Genomic DNA, 20,907 nt, shown 5'->3' with positions numbered 1-20,907 from the left:
CTCCTGCTTTTATATAACTATTCATGATTTGCACAAATCTGCTTTTGGTTTCGTTTGTCAAATTGATCCAAAAGCATAACCAAGCAACCAAATAACAAACACAGAAACCAAAATCAATCTATCTGTCAGTTCAATTATGCAAACACGTAATAACTCCCCACATCGAGCACAATCCCGAAAATATGGCAGCCATGAAAATCTCGCTCGTCCTACTCCTCCGTGTATGTAGCAAGCCTCTTATGAATAATTGCTAGGCAGAACTTCAGTTTCACTACATTCAGAACATCAATCATGAACGCAGTTTACATAATTGGATGGATATGCCGGAAGGATGGAAGGAAGGATTCATGATCGAGCACATTCTCTGGGAGTATGAAAAGTGGGAGGTTCTGTTCACACCGGTGGAAACTAACCTAACATTTAAGATTATCTTTGATTCCCTTCCGAGCTCAAGCGTGTTAATACAATAAGCACATTCTCTGGGAAAGTGGGAGGTTTCTTTCACACCGGTGGAAACTAACCTAACATTCAAGATTATCTTTGATTCCCTTTAGAGCTAAAACGTGTTAACACAATTAAAGCAGAAAGCAAAAGTTTTCATGTGATGTTGTGAGAGATTCTTTGTATCTATAGCCACATTCACATCTTCCGCTATCAGTAGCATATGCGTAAAGTAGCAACAACAGTTACATGTAACTATGAATATTTTACAGATACATGTAGGTGGCAGACGTGAACATGGTTTCAGTTAAATTTAGCACAACAATTTCATATGGGAACAAAATGCAAAATGCATGTAGTCTTTTCTTCCAGTTGATGCAATGGTAGAGATATCTAAGGCAAGCATCAATGTCATCAAAATCATCAATGTTAAAATTTTCATGTATTTACAACGGCTTAAACAAGTTTCCTTCTTAACCCGTTCCTTCCGAAATTATTCAGCCTGATAGCCACCCCACAAACGAGATTAAAAATCGAAAACTCGACTCCTTCGCTACCGTACAATACCGTGCGACTGTTCAGCGCGCGGAACAATGCGTGTGCGTTGAAGCGACCTAAAGCCTGGCCAGTCGCTTCGACGAGCAGGAACTTAGCGCATGCGCAGATCATTTGGCAATCTGCCGTGCTCTAAGTTCTTTCAGCTCTTCCGTACTGTAGGTTGTTTTTCTTCGTTATTTTTTTTTCCTCTTCTACCTACTTATTTTGTTCTTCTTTTTTCTCCTCCGTATCTTTTTTTTTTCCTTGTCACTCTTATTCCTCCTCCTCCTCCTCCTCCTCCTCCTTCTTCTTCTTCTTCTTCTTCCTATACTCTTTTTTATTTTGATACTCGATTTTATGAGAAAATACACAGTGTATAAAAAGTAAACTATTTCAATGTAAGTTTCTGTTGCATCAAATTTAATTGAAATAGTTTATTAGCCAAAATTGACTGTTATAATTTACGTCGGACAATATAATGTAGCGAAAATATGTAAACATGATCAAATGAAACTCAAGAAGAATCCAGAACGGGGGGGGGGGGGGGGGGGGGGGAGGTGAAAGGAGAGCCAAAATATCATTCTAATAAATACAGTACAGACTATATAACGATGCGCCCAACTTTCTCTCTCTCTCTCTCACTCTATAAAAACCTTTCATTATACTTCATCTCTCTTATACTGTTTTCTGTTCCGCGATTTCCGAAAGCACGTTTCGACATATAAATAAGAATTGTTAGAGTTTGGATATAAAAACATCTCTTACGCAAACAATTAATATGACACAATCTTTTTTGACAGAACTAATATACGTCGGACGAAGGAAATAACTCCTTGGTCGGACATTATACTTTAGCGAATTTAAAAAAAAAAAAAAAATTTTGTTTTAAAGAACTAAAGAAACATTCTGAACGGGGGGGGGGGGGGGGGGGGTTGATCAGATAGACAACTAGCATAATAATAAATACAGTACAGACTACGTCCAACTTTCTATCTCCCTCTCCCCCCCCCCCCCCCCCCCCCCCCCCCCTCTCTCTCTCTCTATCTGTCAATGTTGTTCCGCCATTTCCTTGTATGCCGGCATCATTCCTTCTTTGAGATAAATTATGATAACATATCCATGATGATGAAAACATACATCTCAAATACTAGGGAACAAAAATAGAGAACGAGCGGCTGATAATGTCCAAATGAATATCACTGTACACAAATTATAGAAAGTAAAAGTTTTGATTTTGAATGTAAATCTCTGTTGCATCAAAAAAAATGAAACGTTCATTATATCGACGGAAATAATATACATCGGACATTATACTTTACCACAAAAGGGTCATCTAGAAGTAGGTGGATAACATTATAAGAGAAAGAAGAGAAAGAATGAAACTTTCTCTTTCAAAAACAGAAGAATAATGGAGATGGAGACAAGGACACATACACAATAAATAAATATAAACAAGATAGGATTCTAGAGCGGAAGATGATATAGGGGAAACGAGTTTGTAAGTATGAATTGACAAAGTACGTACAATACAAAAGACACAGAAATGTCTGCAAGTATTTGGGACCTATATAGAATATGTGAAAAGAGCTATATCTTTGTCTTTGGCCCATGATCCCACAACTTAGTTACGTAAGAGGAACAAAGAACGTTGACGGATGTAAAGGTTGTTGTCATGGTTATAAACCCCAACAATAGAAGAGCGGAAGTAAGGTAAGGGTATAATTGAATGACAATGACCTGGCTTACAGCATTGATGATCCTACATGTATAACCCTGGTTTTTTTTTGTGTCTGTGTTTTTTGGGGAGTGGGGTCTTGTTGTTTTTCCAATCATTCAAAGATAATATCAATCATACAAGATAAAGGAATGAACAAGAATATATGATATGCTAAAATGTAACAGACAAAAAGATGATGATGAGAAATGATTGTTTCTATCTCTTTTTTGTCTCTTTTTCACTCTCTATATGTGTCTCTCTCCCTCTCTCTTTCCTCTCTCTCTCTCTCTCTCTCTCTCAAACTCTCCACTTTCTCCCTCTCTCTCCGTCTGTCTCTCTGTCTATCTGCCAATGTTGTTCCGCCATTTGCTTGTATGCCGGCATCATTCCTTCTTTGAGATTAATTATTATAACATAAAATTATCCCTGATGATGTACATTATTATACCTTATATTTATTATAGGGAGCGAAAAAGAAAACGAGCGGCTGATAATGTCAAAATGAGAAGAATATTACTGTACAATATTCATACAAAATAAAAACTTTGAATGTAAATCTCTGTTGCATCAAACTGATATAAACAAATTGTTATTATGCTATATTAACGGTACTATTATCCGTCGGACATTGTGCTCTAGCCAAAAGATATAAACAAACAAAAAAGAGAAAAACTAAAGAAAAAATCTGAGGTTTGTGGGGGGGGGGGGGGGTAGTCGGTGAGAAAAATATCATAATAATAAATACAGAACAGACTACGTCAAACTTTCTATCTACCCTGCCCCCGCCCACCCTCCTCTCTCTCTCTCTCTCTCTCTCCTTCTCGCTGTCTCTCTCTCTCTCTCTCTCTCTCTCTATCTCTCTTTCTACGTCGTTTTCCATCTTCATCTTTCATGATGTTGTCTACTATTCCGCCATTTACTTGCATGCCGGCATCATCCTTTCCTTGAGATTAATTATTATAACATATCCCCGATGTTATACGTCAGACATTATACTTTAGCCAAAAGAAATAATCAAACAAAAAAAGAAACGTACACAAAAGAAAAACAATCAGAGCTGGGGGGGGGGGGGGGGGAGGATCGGAGATAACTTTCTATCTCCCCCTCTTTCTCAAATAATTTATATCTCCTCTCAAATATACCTCCCCCTCTCACATATGCCTTAGTATAGGGAACGCGATAGAGAGTGAGCGGCTGATAAAGTCGAAATGAGAAGAATATTACTGTCCAATACTTATAAAAGTAAAACTTTTGAATGTAAATCTATGTTGCATCAAACTGCTATACAAAAATGTTTATTATGCTATATTGACGTTACTATACGTCAGACATCATACTTTAGCCAGAAAATATAAACAAACAAAAAGAGAGACAAACTAAATAATAAATCTGAGCTTTGAGGGGGGGGGGGGGGGGTAGGTGATACAAAATGTCATAATGATAAATCCAACATACACCTGATCAAAACTCGTTTTCGGAGACTAAATCGAGTACAACCTCGCGATCTTGCTTTAGACTTATAATACTGCTTGTTGTCGTTGACAATAGAGAGCTGACCTTTGGATTTTCCTTTCATGTGCAGTGAAGTGCATTGTTCCGCGCGTGCCGCGTGCCGTTATAGGCTTTGGCTTTGCGCTGCTCCCAATTGAAATACTATTAGTATTAGTATTCTGTGCATGGAAGGTCTCAGCGAAAGTCAATATCTGTGGGACAGACATCGCGGAGCTCCAATACGCTGCTGTACGAATTTCATGTGAGAGAAAACTTGACATGCTTATGAAAAAGTACAAATATAATGAATAATATTAAAGTAAACAAAACAGGAGTAATGGATAATGATAGCATATACTTTGGATAAACCCTCAAATCCACTAGTTTAGTGAATTAATGGCAGGGAAAGGCAATTTTAGGCTTGTAAAGACGTCGTCTACCTGCCTATTATGGGAACCTGGTATACCAGGTTCCCGTCTGTGAGTGGGCTCCACGGGAGCCTGGTATACCAGGTTCCCGGAAGGAACGGGTTAATTACTACCTACAAGACCACAACATTTTATTATCATTATGAATCATAATGCATTTTCCAAAGAAGAAAAAGTATTAAGCATATTTCAATCAAAAGTTCCTGGAACGGAAATGTAGCTCACAGATAATTAAAATATTGGTTTGTAATGTATCAATTATCTTGCCACAAACTAATTGCTTTCAATTGGTAATTCTGACACACATACATGTAATATTTTTATTGTGTAGAAAGTGCATACTCTAAGCATTTGTGTAATGAAAGATAACAGCATTGGTATAAAGAACATTTACATCAGATCACATTGCTCATTGTTTCCTTGTGGCAACAAATATTTTTTTGCATTTTTCTTCTGCACATTCATATGCTTAATCTATTCATCATTTTCAATAATTTGACCGAGCTAAAATTGAATAATCTATTACGCATTTAAAGATAAATACAACAAGATGACAAATGCGTATCTCAGTATGTTTCAAACTTTACTACTGGAGGTTATATTTCTAACCTCCAATGCTGAGTATTTCAATGTGGCACCCAAAATAGCGTTTTTCTCCTGGAAGTTGGCACGTTTAAATCTATTCTTGGCATACTACTTTCGATGTGCGTGTCTATGGAATGACATTTAACCAAGCCTGCCTCTCGCCTAACCAAGATGTTCCAAGAAGAATTTAGCATGAATACTTCATCTTCTTCAGGCGTATCGGGTTCCGCACAAAGTCGCAACCAAAGATTTAACAAATTATGCAGGCGACAATTACTAATACCTAAGGAGAGAAAAGCATAAAAGCTATGGTGTTGGCAAAGAGAAAATGGTTGCGCAGTGGGTATCAGTTAATGAATTATGTATGGTTGGCTGGGCAGGCAGCGGAGAGTGAGGGAGCGCTATGTACCATCATAGATGACGGGATATAATCGTTCCCCATTCAGATGAAGATAACTATACAGCGTTTTGTACGAGGAATGATAGTTGGCTTATAATATTGTATATTGTAAAGGAGACTTGAGCATTGTTTAACCCGTTGTCAACTAAATTCCTCATCCCAATACCGGTAGGCTTCATACAGGGTCCACTTGGTTCCAGTAGATAAAGAGTTTAAGTGACTTGGTAACATTGCCTCCGATCCTGAAACAAAATCCTGGATTTAGCTCATGCTGAAATCATAATTATAAACCTTTAGGTCAGTCAGGAATGCCATGACTTTTACAAGCCGATCGCCTGATTATCAAGATATTTATGATTGAAAATCAAAATTTCATTTTTTTGTTTTCCTAATGGTTTTTACAACACTACAGTCTATTGGGGAAAATGAGTACAGGTACAGTAAACAGTTGATTAAGGAGGATCATAGCAATTTTGCAAGATTAATGTATATATTGACACATCTGCTATCCTTGTCATTAGAGTTGGAAGGGATAATGGTAGTTCTTTTCCTGAAATCTTCCATACTTCATATTGTGTAGTTATGGTACCAGGTATGTTTTTTTCTTTACATCTTTTATACAATGATTTCTCTTGTCTGAGAGGGCCATCAGCCGACTCAAATTAAAAGATATGGGAGGTAGGCGGAGAATTCATAAGGAGCTGGCTAATGACTACAGTCAACACCGTCTGTGTATAGGAGGCATGGTGATGACTTCTATTTATGCATGATGACAGTAAAGGTTGATTGGTGGTGGTGATGATGGTGAAGATAATGGTGTGGTGTAAAAGGAGCATATTACCATGGTGATCATGAATGTAGAGATCCTTTGCATTTAATGTAGAAATAACAATTAGTGATGATGACTGAAGGTTGATTGCATGGTGGTGATGATGGTGATGTTGAAGATAATGGTGTGGTGTAAAAGGAGCATTACTACCATGGTGATCATGAATGGGATAGTATTACAAAAAGTAACAATGATTGTGGAGGTGATGGTTATTCCGGTGGTGGTGATGGTGATGATGATGTGGAGATAATGGTGTGGTTTACTGTAAAAGGAGCATTACCATGGTGATCATGAATGTGATGTGGGTAGCTATGGCAATGATTGTGGTGGTGACTGTGATCCAGGTGGTGGTGATAGTGATGATGATGGTGATGATGATGATAGTGAAGGTTGAAGGTGGTGATGATGATGATGGTGATGATGATGGTGATGATGATGATGGTGATGATGATGGTGATGATGATGATGATGATGATGATGGTGATGGTGATGGTGGTGATGATGATGGTGATGGTGATCATGATGGTGATGGTGATGGTGATGGTGATGGTGAAGATAATGGTGTATAATAGGAGCATTACCATGGTGATCGTTAATGTGATGCAGTTAGCGATGGCAATGATTGTGGTGGTGATGGTGATCGCGGCGGTGGTGATGACAATCGCAGTGATGAGGATGACAGTGAAGGTTAATCGGAGGTGATCATGCTGATATTAAAGATAACGGTGGCAGGGGTGTAAAACAAACATCACCATGGGAATCATAAAAGCAATGGTGGTGATATGTGATTGTAGTAGTGATCGTAACTGAGATGGTAATATACCTGTGGTTACTGTTTTCTTTCTGCGGTGAGGTGGTATACTAATGGGAGGGTGGGGGTGGTAACCATAGTGATGAGTGCCAGACCAGAAAAAACACGATGTATGAAAGTATTTATGGTTATTGTGGTATTTCTTGTGGTAGTGGTGGTAAGCAAAATGACAAGGGTGATATATTTCTTTTTGATAATAATATTGGTTGATTAAGGGATGACAACATGCATTTGTGGTAAATGTGGTGTTTTGAAAAAATAGATTTGAAAAGCTAGTGATCAGAATAGGCAATGTTTTCCATTTATGGGCTGTTCATCTTGTGGCAATTGGGAAATAAAGTTAAGGGATTGATTGATATTGCATGAAGATACATGGTTTGATAAATCGTACTGTTAAATTGTTTATATGAAAATTGAAATATTGTATACCAGTACATAATTGTGATCATAATGATTATATTTGCTATGGTAATGATTTCATTGAATTGATAAGATGGTATAATGGTATAATTCTGGTAGTGGTGATAGAAGTGGTGATAGTAGAGGTGGTGGCGGTGTGGTAGTGTTCATGATAGTGGTAGTAGTGGTGATGGTGCTATTGAATATTAGTAGTGGTGTAGGTATTATGGATGGTGGTGGGGGTAATTGTAGTGGTGGTAGTGGTGGTGGTAGTGATAGTGGTAGTGATGATGGTGTTGGTGTTAGTTGTAGTAGTGCTGATGGTGGTGTAGTATGATGTGGTGTTGCTAATATTGGTGATGATTGTGACCAGATTTTTAAAAAAGCATTCAGAAAGATGGTAGCCAGATCATTATCAGGGGAAATAATTTGACAACTCCTCCTTTGCATTCAATGATTATGCATAACCGGCTTTAAAAAAAGGTCTATTTTTATTTCAATATTAATGTGTCTGAATACTTTACCACCTATACTTTCCAAGACACAAAAATCAAAATGACAGTAAACCAACAAAAAAGTCATGAATAGAGTGCTATGAACCCTACTTCAAGGGAGCTCCATGCAGGTCTTGCACAAGGCCCTCCAGAAGTGGATAGTTCTCCATCTATCCAGGATCTCCAAGGTAGGTCAACCATGCTTCAGAGGAACTCTCAACCAACCTGTAGCAGTCAATCAATAGTGGCCTAGCTAGGCTACATGTATATCAGGGATGGCTTGACCCAATTGTTGCGATGACGTGAGTCTGACGGAAACCCACAATGCAATGGGTGCAGATATTTTGAGCAAATTTATATTCACACGAATGCACAACTTTAAAAAGGGGGAGTCCACCCTGATATTAAGTTGGTTTAAAATAAAAGCAAAACAAAAATAGTGACAGTTTGAGCAACATCCTATTAAAAATAGAAAAGTTAAGAATTTTTGAAATTGCGATCAATCAAAAACAATTTGGTACCACTGTTAATACATATCTTGTGCGCTCCTCTCCAATTTGCTCGGTTTCATAAACTTTCGTTTTCTTAGTTGTTGATGACGGAATATATTTTTTTCATACAGGGATTGTATAAAAATGTCTTTGAATAATTACATTTGGGGTGAATGCACGATTGCACATTTTCTCAAGGGAAAATATATTTTTGTTGACAGTACAGGGCAACATAGGGAACAACAGAGAGTTGGTAATTTGTGTTTGATTGATTGCAACTTCAGATATCATAACTTTCTTTACATTATTTTTATCCTTTGCATTTATGTTCTTTATCATACATTTATGGACATTCATTGTATTCTATTTCTGCAACCAAACCCACCCACCCACCGACCCACCCACCCCAGTCGTACAAAAATACGCATTCTAAGCACAGATCAGCAATAACAACGAGAAGGAAATTGAGAAGGAGATCACGTTTCAAGCAATGTCCGGACATCACTCCTTTCTAGATTTCCTGTTATAAAAATATCCTGTTCTATATTCTGAGACTGATCAAATAACACCTAGTGCACCATCATGATTGATATGTCTAGGTATCTCTTCTTTGTATTTGTTGCCCACCCTTCCCCCTCCCCCATTTTTAAAGAAGATAAAGTTTACTTCCGTCGAAAAATGATTGTGTCAAATATATCCACTGCTGACAGAGCTATTGAGCTAAAGTTAAAACACAAAATAACTGAAAAACTAAATAATTAATACCCTTCCTAGATTTTATAATTTTCTAAGTATGTGAAAAATTGATTTTTCCTGATATTTTTCTTAAGGATGTGACACATTAAAGCTTAAATTGGGGGGAAAATATTTGAATTACCAAGGTTTTAAGTCATTTGTATTAAAAATATCACCTCTTTAAAAAAAAACTATTTCTATCATTATTTTAGTATAAAGAGTGCACAAAATGTTTGTTCTACTAATTCAATTAAATATCAATATGAATGTAATATCATCTTCCTTCTTCAATTACTTCTTCCTTCAATTACTATTTCGATATATCCTGTTTCCAAGTGTCATTAAAAATTAATGTTCAAAACCATTCTACTCTAATGGCTCAACTGAACAACATTTATCACTATAACTGTAATAATTAGTATCATGATTATAATTATTTTTACCCCAAACAGGATGTTGTTTGACCTACATGTGTGCCTTCCAATTAAAACTTTCAAATGATACACAATATCTTCTTCATTGTTTCAAAACATCCTGTTTTCAAATACTTTTATCCTGTAAAATAACATTGTTTATTGTAAAGTCACATGATCTAAATCTAGAAAAAAATTATTCTTGGTATTGCAAGCCCACTCCCCAACCAGTCAATTTATTTTAATGACGGAAACACAACAGATGGCAACATAATATGCTATGATAAAATAAATATCCTGAAATAATTGCAGTTATTTCCATCTTTTTTCTTAAGATAGATATGAAAATTCTTTCCTGGTCGATGCTAACAAAAGTAAAGTATTAAAGGTATTCAATTAGCGTGTGTGTGTGTGGGAGGTTGTAGCTATTCAACTACATGTACACATCTCATTAGTGTTTGTTTTTCTCATCAATACTACTTACATGTAGACGCTAGATGTGTAGAACATTTTTAATTTTCAGATTTAGATATAAAGAAAACATGCTCTGATCATTTTTCATTTTTAAACAATCTTGTCCTGTATTTTGTAATTACTATTAATCAAGAAGTCACTTTAAATCTAACACTAATAAAGAAAAAAAGAATATCTAATTTACAATGTAGTACATAGCTTAAATTAACATTTTTATATGTAGATGAGCATATGATAAAGCTAGTGTTAGAGCTGAATTAAATGTTAGCTGGCATGTACATGTATGTAAGCATTTATTATATAAGGGATAAAAGTACCAAACTATCTGACACATCCTAAAATCCTAAAAATCATGCACCAAGTGCAAAATGGGTGTTCACTCATACAATCTACCCTTTAGAACACACAAACATCTACAGATAATTAATTTAATGCCCATGTGGCCGGCTCTGCCTCTGATAATGCATCTAAAATCTTTCTAATATGCTGTCCTCATTTTCACACCTAAAACTCATCTCCTTTTCTCTTAAAACATCTCTTTTCTAAAGTGGGCAAGATTATTCCTTTCCTTTTTAGAGTGGGCAAGATTATTCCATCCTCGATTGGGCTGTTTACATCATCATAACGGATGACATTACAGCTAGCGGACTGGCGCTCGCTCCACGACAACGAGCCATGGGTCAGGATAAATTGTTTTTGCCCGGAGCGGTTGCGACGCTGATCATCAATCAAACGACATACTCGGTATTACGACCAGACCAACATGCACGTCACAGATTATATGTACAGCCGGCCACCTTCTACTACTCTACACAGTCAACATCCAAGCAAGATGTTTCAACCTACGCAATGCCTCTGATGTCGTCTGTTTTGAGGGCAGGCTAATTTGGGCCAGTCAGAGATGCATATATAAACGGTGCTGCAAATCATCATAGAGCAAAAAGGCATGTTTGGATAACATTGCCTAGTTAAAGGTTATTCTGTGTTGGTAAAAGTCAGAGGGTCACTGAAAAAGAAATAACCCTAAACTAACCTTAACCTCAATTGTTTTTAATATTTTAAATAGCACCTATTGGATTGCAGGTAGAACACAACCCCACAAATATAACAGAATACTCTCCTTACAATATATTTTACTTGCAGAGAATGAAAAAAATTATGCACTTGAGGTAATATTTGCAAATAATTTTGTTGTTTATTGATGCAAGACTCCTGTCAAGAGAGCTCCAAGAAGATCAGGGTTTAACAGAGCGTGTCCTGACTTACTTACTTCTTGAATAATGAACACAGCCACTTGGGAGGGTTTCCCTACTTCTGTAAATATGCTTTTAAGAATAAGCCAGCTCCATATTTCTTCATCGAAATTGGATTAGCTGTCAAAAGCATCCTTATACTGGCTCCAGATGAGTAATGGTCAGTGATGCAGAAATCTTTGTCCAGTGATGAGCGCCAGGATAGAACTCAGGATTGGACATTCATTCATACAGAAGATTCTCACAAGTCAGTCAGGAGGATTATAAGAAGGAACCTCTCCTTTTTGTTTATTGTAATCTATTCTGATGTTTTTTGTAGAAGAATACTAAAGTAGCAATGTCGCATCAAGAGGATCATTCCTGAAATGCTTGATCATGCTCCAAATATGACTATATACAAATTGTTTACAACTGCTGCGGGCCCTGGTTCTGATGCCAAATGTTTGTGTAATCCCATGTAATGACATCCATGTGTAGTGATTTTAAACATTTGTGATATTCAGCAAGATTTAGCAAATTTGTTATCGCCTGTTCAGAGCCAGAAGGGCATTCATTCTGTGTTAAATGATACGAGTTAAAATCCTTTTGCCTTTGAGCAGACACTATACTGAGGATTATTCTATAATCTCATATACACAATTATCACCAGTTTTTTTAAATCATAATCATCAATTCCAAACTAAATCTTAGCAGTTTGTATTTTAAATACTCAACATGAACTTCAAGAAGGAATGAAGTATGTGTCTTTCATTTCTTTACCACTTGTCAGAATCCTACATTACCTTTCAAATGCCTTTCACCATCTTTGGAAACAGAATAAGGAATAGAAACATTTAAGGTCAAGCTTGTTACAGCTACGTGTACAACAGTCCTTCCAACCAGTAACACACAAAGAAATCTTTCTCAAACATCCATGGATTCTTTAGGCTCACTCAGATACGACACGGAATACCACCACTGCAAAAAACGCCACAGTTTTTTTTAATGATGTTTAAATGAATGGCAACTGTGCGCTACAATGGTCTTGCATGTATTCCCTGAGTTCCGTGTCATATAAGATGCAGAAAAGGGAAGCGTATTACACTATACATCATCGTTAAAAAAGAAACCGTCGCAGTTTTGCCGCGTCATATGAGAATGCGGCTAATTTAGTTGCCACGGTAATTCCTTTTCTTATCATCATCTTCTTCTAAATGGCCTAGAGGAGGAGGAGAAGTCTCCAGTCGACAGGTGATTATGATCATCGCCTCAGCAGCAGCAGCTTGGGAGTAAATAACCATCTAAATATTTAGATGAAGATATGTCCGTGTAACAAATCTTGTTTACAGCATGATTTTGAATGCCTTGCGTGTACGGTGATGGCTAATGTCATATTAATCCATGACAGTATAGTGTCTGTCTTTTTAGTGACATTTTTGCAATATCTTTTGATCCAGAGAGCTAGGAATTACACATTATAGATCAGCAGAAAGAGCAAAAATAACAGAAAATTTTGGGTCGATTTCCAATGCAGTACGTTTTGACATTCTCAAATAAGAGCTATTCAAATTTAACAAATCATTAAAGTCTCTAAAGCCTCTGAATACAAATCTGTGTACAAATTAGCAATTTTCGGTTAAATTTTACAATTTTCTTTGACATTGGTTCATTTTATAATAAATATTTTAATTCTTTCTTCTTTTTTTTACCTATGAAGGAGTGGGTGATAAGATTATTTGTTACTAATTTGAGGAGGTAAAACTGACAAATTTAGAAAATAAGAAAAGTTAACTGCCATGGGATAGTGAGGATGTAAACTATGCGGTTCATCTTCCGGATGTAGACAGCTTCTACAAATCTCTTTGTAAAGCATCCATTATCAATAAATAGTTTTCAGGAAGTTACAGAATAAAGGAAAACATTTCTATTTATATCATTGACAGATTTACTTTCACATGTTCTCTTACTCAGAATTTAATACATCACTTGAGAAATCAACAACATTAGCAAGAATTGTGGCTAAATCGCTCAGTATAGATAAGTTATCTGACATGCTTTTTCAGTCAAGGATGCATGAGTGGGCTTTAACCTTTTGAATAACTCTACTTTAAATTTACAGACATTTTCTATTTGAAGAATCAAGTTTGTATTTCAATATTTGGTCTGGCTCTTAATTTGCCTTGAAATATCTTACTAGCCAAGAAAGTTCACAATATAAGTACCTACTCTATTTTAGGGAGAAAACAGCTATTTATAGAACAAATTTAGAGTACAATATTTCCATCCTTGGTATTTGCTTGAGGGTTTATTTCTTTAATTCATAGTAAGAAGCAGACGTATAGTAATGCTCAATGTTTCTCACTTGGGTGAATAATAACTGACCTGTTTTCGGTTGGGAAATGTATATTTTTTTCTTCTTCTTTTTCTTTAAATAAATATATCTCTATTTATTAATTTCAAAAATTAAAAATTAAATTTGTCATCTGTTCAATCTGTTCAATTTATCAACAATCCCCCCTCTCTCTCTCTCTCTCTCTCTCTCTCTCTCTCTCTCAGCCTACTTGTTAAGTGGGTTCTTGGCAAGATTTCTTCCTTGAAATTCACTGCGCATTGCTAAAACTTTCGTCAGAGCTGAAGTTGTAAAGACATAAGAAGCAGAAATGGAATATTAGTATCATCTGATCGCCTTTCCAACTTTCACAATATCTGATCTCATTTCTTCTCTTCCCTTCCATCTTCTTCTCCTCTCTGTCCTCAGACCCTCCTGCCCTCTCTATCGCAAGGACCCTTTTCCTGTTTATAAAGTAGATCCAAACACAGCGCCATGACATTTACATTTCGTGAGAGTGCTCCGGGGAGGAAAAAAGAGAGAGGACACTCGTCTTCGTAAGTTATGGTTCAACTGTAAATAACATTTCAGCAAGGAAGCAAGCAAGCAAGCGAGCTGGATTAATTGAATAAGGATGAGAAGCACCTCACTAATATAGGGATATTAAACCGTGTATTTGGGCATTATTGCATGTAATGTCCCTAATTCTGCCAATGAATAATTTCCTTTAAATAGCTGTGAAGTTCAAACAGATGTAGAATATACCGCTTTACGACCACATATAAAAAGCTGTATCGTAATTAACGGGTCAGCTATAAATGTGAACACCATTTCGATTCTAAAGAATTGATCTTTATATAATCAAGGTTCAGTTCATAATGTTTCTTCCTAGATTCTATTAATACAATTCCATTAGTAGAAATCTAGAGATTCTCAACAATCCTATATCAAATTGCATTTGCTTAATTATTTGACCCATTGACTACTAAATTGTCTTATTGATATTCACATATAGCCTTAGTATGGGACGTTATTTATGCCTGCCACATATAACTGTATGCCAAGGCTGTTCTCTAAAAAATCACAAACTCATTATGAGCATGACAGTTCTGCCGGTAAATCATATATTTCTACAACAACAAAATCACTGAAATTTGGAATGCCTGTGCTCAGAGAGAGAGAGAGAGAGAGATGGAAAAGAAACTGCCCTGTTTGATCCATAACAGGTCGGCTATAGCGATTAGGAATTCATCATCATTCAGATTGTTTACTTAAATGAAATCAATCGAGATGAATATTCATTGTGCATTAATGATAAATCACATGAAAGTTGGAATGCGCCTGCACAAAGATGGGGGAGAGAGTCTCTGTTTGGTCCATAAACAAGTCCATTACAGAGATTAGGAATTCATCATCGTTCAGATTGTTTACTTAAATGAAATCAATTGAAATGAATATTCATTGTGCATTAAAGGGATCCGGTAACTTTGTCTCAGATTCTGAAATAAAATTCTGGATTTAGCTCATGATGCAATGATAATTATAAACCTTTAGGTCAGTCAGGAACCCCATGACTTTTACAAGCCGATCGCCTGTCTGATTATCAAGATATTTATGATTGGAATTACAAATTTTGAAAACCGTTCGCCTGACAGTTTTCATAACACTACAGTCTATTGGGGAAAACGAGTATGGTATAACCGGCCACTCAAAGATTTTTACTTTTTTGAGGCACTTCTTGATCATTTTGAAGCGCAATTTTTTTTAGGGCTTCAATGTTACACCATATCATAGACACTGATAACATGCAGGACCGTGTATCTCAGATTTAACATTGTTAAACGATCCCTTTAATGCTAAATCACATATTTCTACAAACAAAAATCACTGAAAGTTTGAATGCCTGCGCAAAGATCAAGAGGTGATAGCGAAGAGAGTCTCTGTTTGGTCCGTAAACAAGTCCATTACAGAGATTAGGAATTCATCATCGTTCAGATTGTTTACTTAAATGAAATCAATTGAAATGAATATTCATTGTGTGTTTCCGATTAAAGAGGCAACCAGGAGTTGTTTATGCACCCAAGCGGACAGGACTTGCGTCATCCTCTGTTCACGGTACTGGAAATTACTGAGATCCAAAAGGGACCAGAATAGAGGGAGAAATTCATGTTCAGCCATCAAAAGGGGAATAAGGGAGACAAAAATAGCCGGGCTAAAAATCAATAGATGAGATTTTCCTCAATTGCACGCCGGAGAGGGTCAGGATGGAGGGAGAGAAGGGGCTGGGAAAAGAGAAAGAGGAGGAGAGAGATGGGGGGGGGGGGGGTGAGAGAGAAAGAGAGAGAGAGAATTTAATAGATTTGGGGCAGATCGATAGAGGCTAGAGAGACTGAAGCAAAAGAAGAAGGAAAGATGAAGAGGAGAAAAGGAATGGCAAGGGTCTCAAAGAGTAAAGTGAATAAATTATAGAAAAGAGAATCGACTAACTTTGGGAGAAGAAGTATAGTGTAAGATTGAGAGGCAGAAAGAGAGGGAGGAAGAGAGAGAGAGAGAGAGAGAGAGGGAGAGGGAGAGGGAGAGAGAGAGAGAGAGAGAGAGAGAGAGAGAGAGAGAGAGGGAGAGGGAGAGAGAGAGAGGAGAGAGAGAGAGAGAGAGAGAGAGAGAGAGAGAGAGAGAGAGAGAGAGAGAGAGAGAGAGAGAGAGAGAGAGAGAGAGAGAGAGAGAGAGAGAGAGAGAGAGAGAAAGAGAGAGAGAGATAGAGAGAGAAACCAACAGACAGAAATGACCTGAGTAGGAGGATAACGAAAGCACAAAATAATAAAAAGGTCCTTTTCTACTGACGTCTGCAATAAAAAGCTAAAAATAACTGTATATCTTATCGTGGGCAAACAGAAAGTTGTGTTTTTTTTAGCACATGCACAATATTTTGGTAACATTTGATAATTGTCCAATCCCAAAGTTCACATACACATGCCATTTTATTAATTTTTCACGTACAATAAGCAAATCAAAAACAAAATTCTTACACGTTCCAGTCAAGACATGATTCTCTCAAAATGCACTTTTACTGCAGTGCAAGATCTTCATGCTGCCAGTGATGGGCAAAAAAGTATAACTCACAATAATTCCATACTTCTGTTCAAATTTGGCCACTTGATCCTCTTAATATGTAACAAAATGTGTTATGGAAGCCAGAAGGGAGTTCAAAGGAAATCTCTCATTGACTGGCGATCGAGGATAAAAATAGGAGGCCGGTACAAGAAAAAATTCAAATACAAGATTTGCCAAAATGATGCAAGTTCAACCATAATCACTCGCGAATGAGACATCCTGTTCAAACTACCAAAGAGTGAGCTGCGGCGGAATGGAACATGACTTGGTCAAAACAAGCGCCGGGAAATGTTCAATTTGGAAATGGAAAACAAGATTGAGGATTGATTTTTGATGGAGGAGGGGCATACTAGTAAAGGAACATGACCTCAAGAGAGAAGTCATTGGCAGAGGATTCGTTGTGTAATTTTTTTTTGTGAAGAGGCATAACCATAATCAATAGCTCGTAGAATACTGTAAATTACAAAATATCGTAAAATGTTCAATTTGAAAATGGAAAACAAGATTGAGGATTGACTATTGAAGGAGGGGCACAGTAGTAGGATGGAAGGTAACCTCAAGAGAAGAGTCATCAACAGAGGGTATGTTGTGCAATCTTTTATCACAAAGAGGCAGAACCAAAATCAGTAGGATTGAAATTGACCTCGGAGAGCTGCATAACAAAGAGTGTATAATGCAATCTCTTTATGATAAGAAGCAATGTCACAATATTAGAATCAAGATCTAGTAGAATACTGAGCAATGAAGATGCAAGTTGTAACTTTGGGCTAATTTCCCGGATCACAAAATAGCGAGCTATCTGGCCAACTTAGGCTGATGAAGACGGACCTACAGTATTAAGCTAAACTGCTATAGATATTGGCTTTCAAGAGGTTTAAACCAATCCCCATCCTCCAACGAACTGTCCCCCCCCCCCCCCCCCCCCCCCCCCCAAAAAAAAAAAAAAAAAAAAAAAAAAAACTTTGCGGCGAAATGTACAAGTTGTGACCTTGTTTTTCATCATCTATGGAATGGCAACTCAAACATATCACAAAGTGCATAAACCCATTTAGTTTATGGCACCATCCTTTTTGTAGGTATTAAATCATGAATACGTTTATATCCGGCGGCTAGCTCTTCATGACTGACACCCTCCTTTGTTTCACAATAATTCTGTTGATATATTACACAAAAATTCAATTTCAAATACATAAACCGGTGCCTTAGTTCTAGATGTAACTGTACTATCTCTATTGCTTGACAATTCATCTTACTTACTTTTGGCTGACTCCAGAAGATTTTTCAGTCAATCTCAACAGTGCCTTCACCCTGCAATGAAGAGTAAAGAAGATAAAAGTGGAATCAGCAAAAAGACAAACAATTCAATCATATTGTTGTAATTTATTTGACTGAAATGGAATTGTCCTCAAAACCATGAATAATTTGTAAATCATGTAAGATACAAAATCCTTCAATGGAAAAATCATTAGTACATTGTATATTATGATATTTAATATGATAATTCATTAATTTCAATGTAAATAGAAGTCTGTATACAACAAGCATACAGGTGATAAATGAACTGATGAATACAAAAGTAAGATATATGATATTATACAATTTATGGATAGAGATATTTGATATTGAAATATCCATTCCCATTGAATTCAGCAAAGGAGATACCGATTGTGGTTGCCAGGTGTATTTAATGAGATGTAGTAATACCTATAATATATACAAAGTAAATTAAAGCACAATTAATTTTGATGTCAATAATCCTTTATGCCACACCCTACTTTAGAATAAAACAAATATAATGACTGCACAATGTACAACACACAATAAAGAATAACTACTTTAAGAAGAAACATTTTCCCTAATAATAAGCCAGAGTAGTTTCAGTTATTCCCCCTAAAAAATAATTAAAGAAGGAAAAAAAATGAGTAAACAAATGCATGTAGTATTCTCACAAGGATACTAAATCATACCCACTCTGAGTCCATATCCCTTTCCTATTACATCCCTTCCATCATGAAATAAAGTTCACAAAAACATATTCAAAGTAACATTTCAAACATAAGGTTTTTCCTTCACCATCCCCTTCCGTTTGTGTCATTCATCTTGATTCAAATATTGTTTATGAATGTCCACCGTCAAGATTCATGAACGCATTTGGAACATCAAGAAGGAAACCAAGCAGTTTCTTCTTCTTGAAATACATTATATGTAATATCAAAGGTCAGAGGGTTCAAAGGTCAAATGAATCAGAGGTCAGATGCTTCAAATTGCGTATATGCTAGTGAAAAGGCAAACACCTTTTTTTTTTAGATTCTGGAGGCATACAACCTTTATTCATTGCCACTGTATACAATTTTACAATCTTTAGTCTACATCTATGTATGTCATGATGACCATTTTCATGAACAATCATTAAACAAAAGGATAAGTAATACAAAATAAGACCTTGAGATCCTTCTATTCTCAATATTTATCAATCTTATTCAAAAACTGTTAGAATTGTCATCATTGTCTCATTTTTTTCTCGTCAGTTTTTTTACTTGAGGACTCGAGGACAGGCCCGGAAGAAAGTGATCTAGATCAATGCCGCAGACAAAGAAAGAAAAGAAACTACTAAGTGAAGACGAGCTTGGAGGTAAGTAACAGGGAAACAGAAACAGATCATGGTCACCTATAGATTTCCAGTTCTCTCTTTGCCTTAAGGCGAGGTAAGCGCAAAGATGATTTTGTCTGTTCAAAGCAAAAAGGGTTGTTAACTCTGTGTTAATGTCATGAGTTAAAGCCCTTCTGGCTCCAAGCAGATGTTTTAGTCTATTTGAGAGCCATAAGGATGTATACTAACCTATATATCCTTTAACATAAAGTGGCTTTGGGCTCTCAGCAGTAAATATGTTAACAGTCAATAACAAGTGGTGCTCTTAGCTGAACAAAGACAGTCCATTTAAAACACAATGAAACATACTCAAAGTTTATGGAAAGAGATTACTGCGAAGCAACACAATATCGCCCACCCATGATTAATTTTGAACGAGGTCTTCAAATATAATTACAAAGTTAATCATTTGTTGTATTCTCCCCTCTTGGGATGGATTGCTTTTGTCAGCAATAAGTTGTTTTTCAAAGGAGTCCAAGGTAATATCCATCACAGTCACAGTGATATAGTTATCTTAACCAAGGCTTCTTGTCTAAGTATATATTCTCAGATTCTCTATAAGAAGTACTTTGAAGAGAAAAAAGCAGCTGATAAAGACCACTACAGATTCATGCAGATGATTTGTGGTATACCACCATAAAAAAAAAAGAAAAGGAAAAAAGGAAGAAAAATAAACATGGCTTAACATAATCTGTAACTCAAAACACACACATATTAAAATTGTTTTCATACAGGCCTTAATGCTGCCTGTACTTGTTTTTTAAAACCTGTTTGTAATTCATTCATACATAAAAGGATTTTCATTTTGCCATTGTGTCTTATTATAAATCTAAAGCTTTGAAAACCAGAAGTTGTTGACCTAAAAACTAGCCATCGACTTGATGACATCATCTTAGGTGGAGTGCGCATATTCACTTTGCTCTAATTAAGCACGGCTCATCGCCTCAGCTATATAGGCGCGCCGATAGGGTCCACTAATCCACTGCGGCAAATTTGGAGGAATGTGGAAAGTGAATTTTTAATCTACTTTTATGCAATACTGAAAGGGAAAATACTTTCATTCAGCTTTCCATTGATATAAAATTGTATTTTCAACATATTGGGTGTTTAAATAGAAGGGCAGGTGCTCATACTTCTGCAGCGCCATAGACATATACACATAGTATGTGTATACCTAGGATGGATGTATAGCTGGTATATGGTTGATCTATAGTAGATGTCAAAACAGAGGTCTGGTACATGGTACATCAATCACAGTCTCAGTAGTCTTATTATTCTCTTGTTTTTTATTGTTATCCTCTCTAATAAGCATTCTCTTGCTCTCTCTCTCTCCCTCTTTA

General features: G+C 36.4%; 1 protein-coding gene across 2 annotated transcripts in view; it reads right to left on the bottom strand.

The window, feature by feature from the left end:
• LOC100889789 (NACHT domain- and WD repeat-containing protein 1) overlaps positions 1-20,907 on the bottom strand; it is a 129,374-nt gene that overhangs the window by 40,836 nt on the left and 67,631 nt on the right. For both annotated transcript variants that reach the window (XM_030980007.1, XM_030980008.1), the window contains one exon: positions 18,175-18,225. The gene's annotated coding sequence lies outside the window, so the exon portion shown is untranslated. The remainder of the gene's footprint in view (positions 1-18,174; positions 18,226-20,907) is intronic.

Source organism: Strongylocentrotus purpuratus, unplaced genomic scaffold, assembly GCF_000002235.5.
Source record: "Strongylocentrotus purpuratus isolate Spur 01 unplaced genomic scaffold, Spur_5.0 spur5_scaffold_10, whole genome shotgun sequence".
NCBI classification, from domain to species: domain Eukaryota; kingdom Metazoa; phylum Echinodermata; class Echinoidea; order Camarodonta; family Strongylocentrotidae; genus Strongylocentrotus; species Strongylocentrotus purpuratus.
The sequence above is the reverse complement of the archived record's forward strand: the minus strand, read 5'-3'. Positions and strand labels throughout refer to the sequence as shown.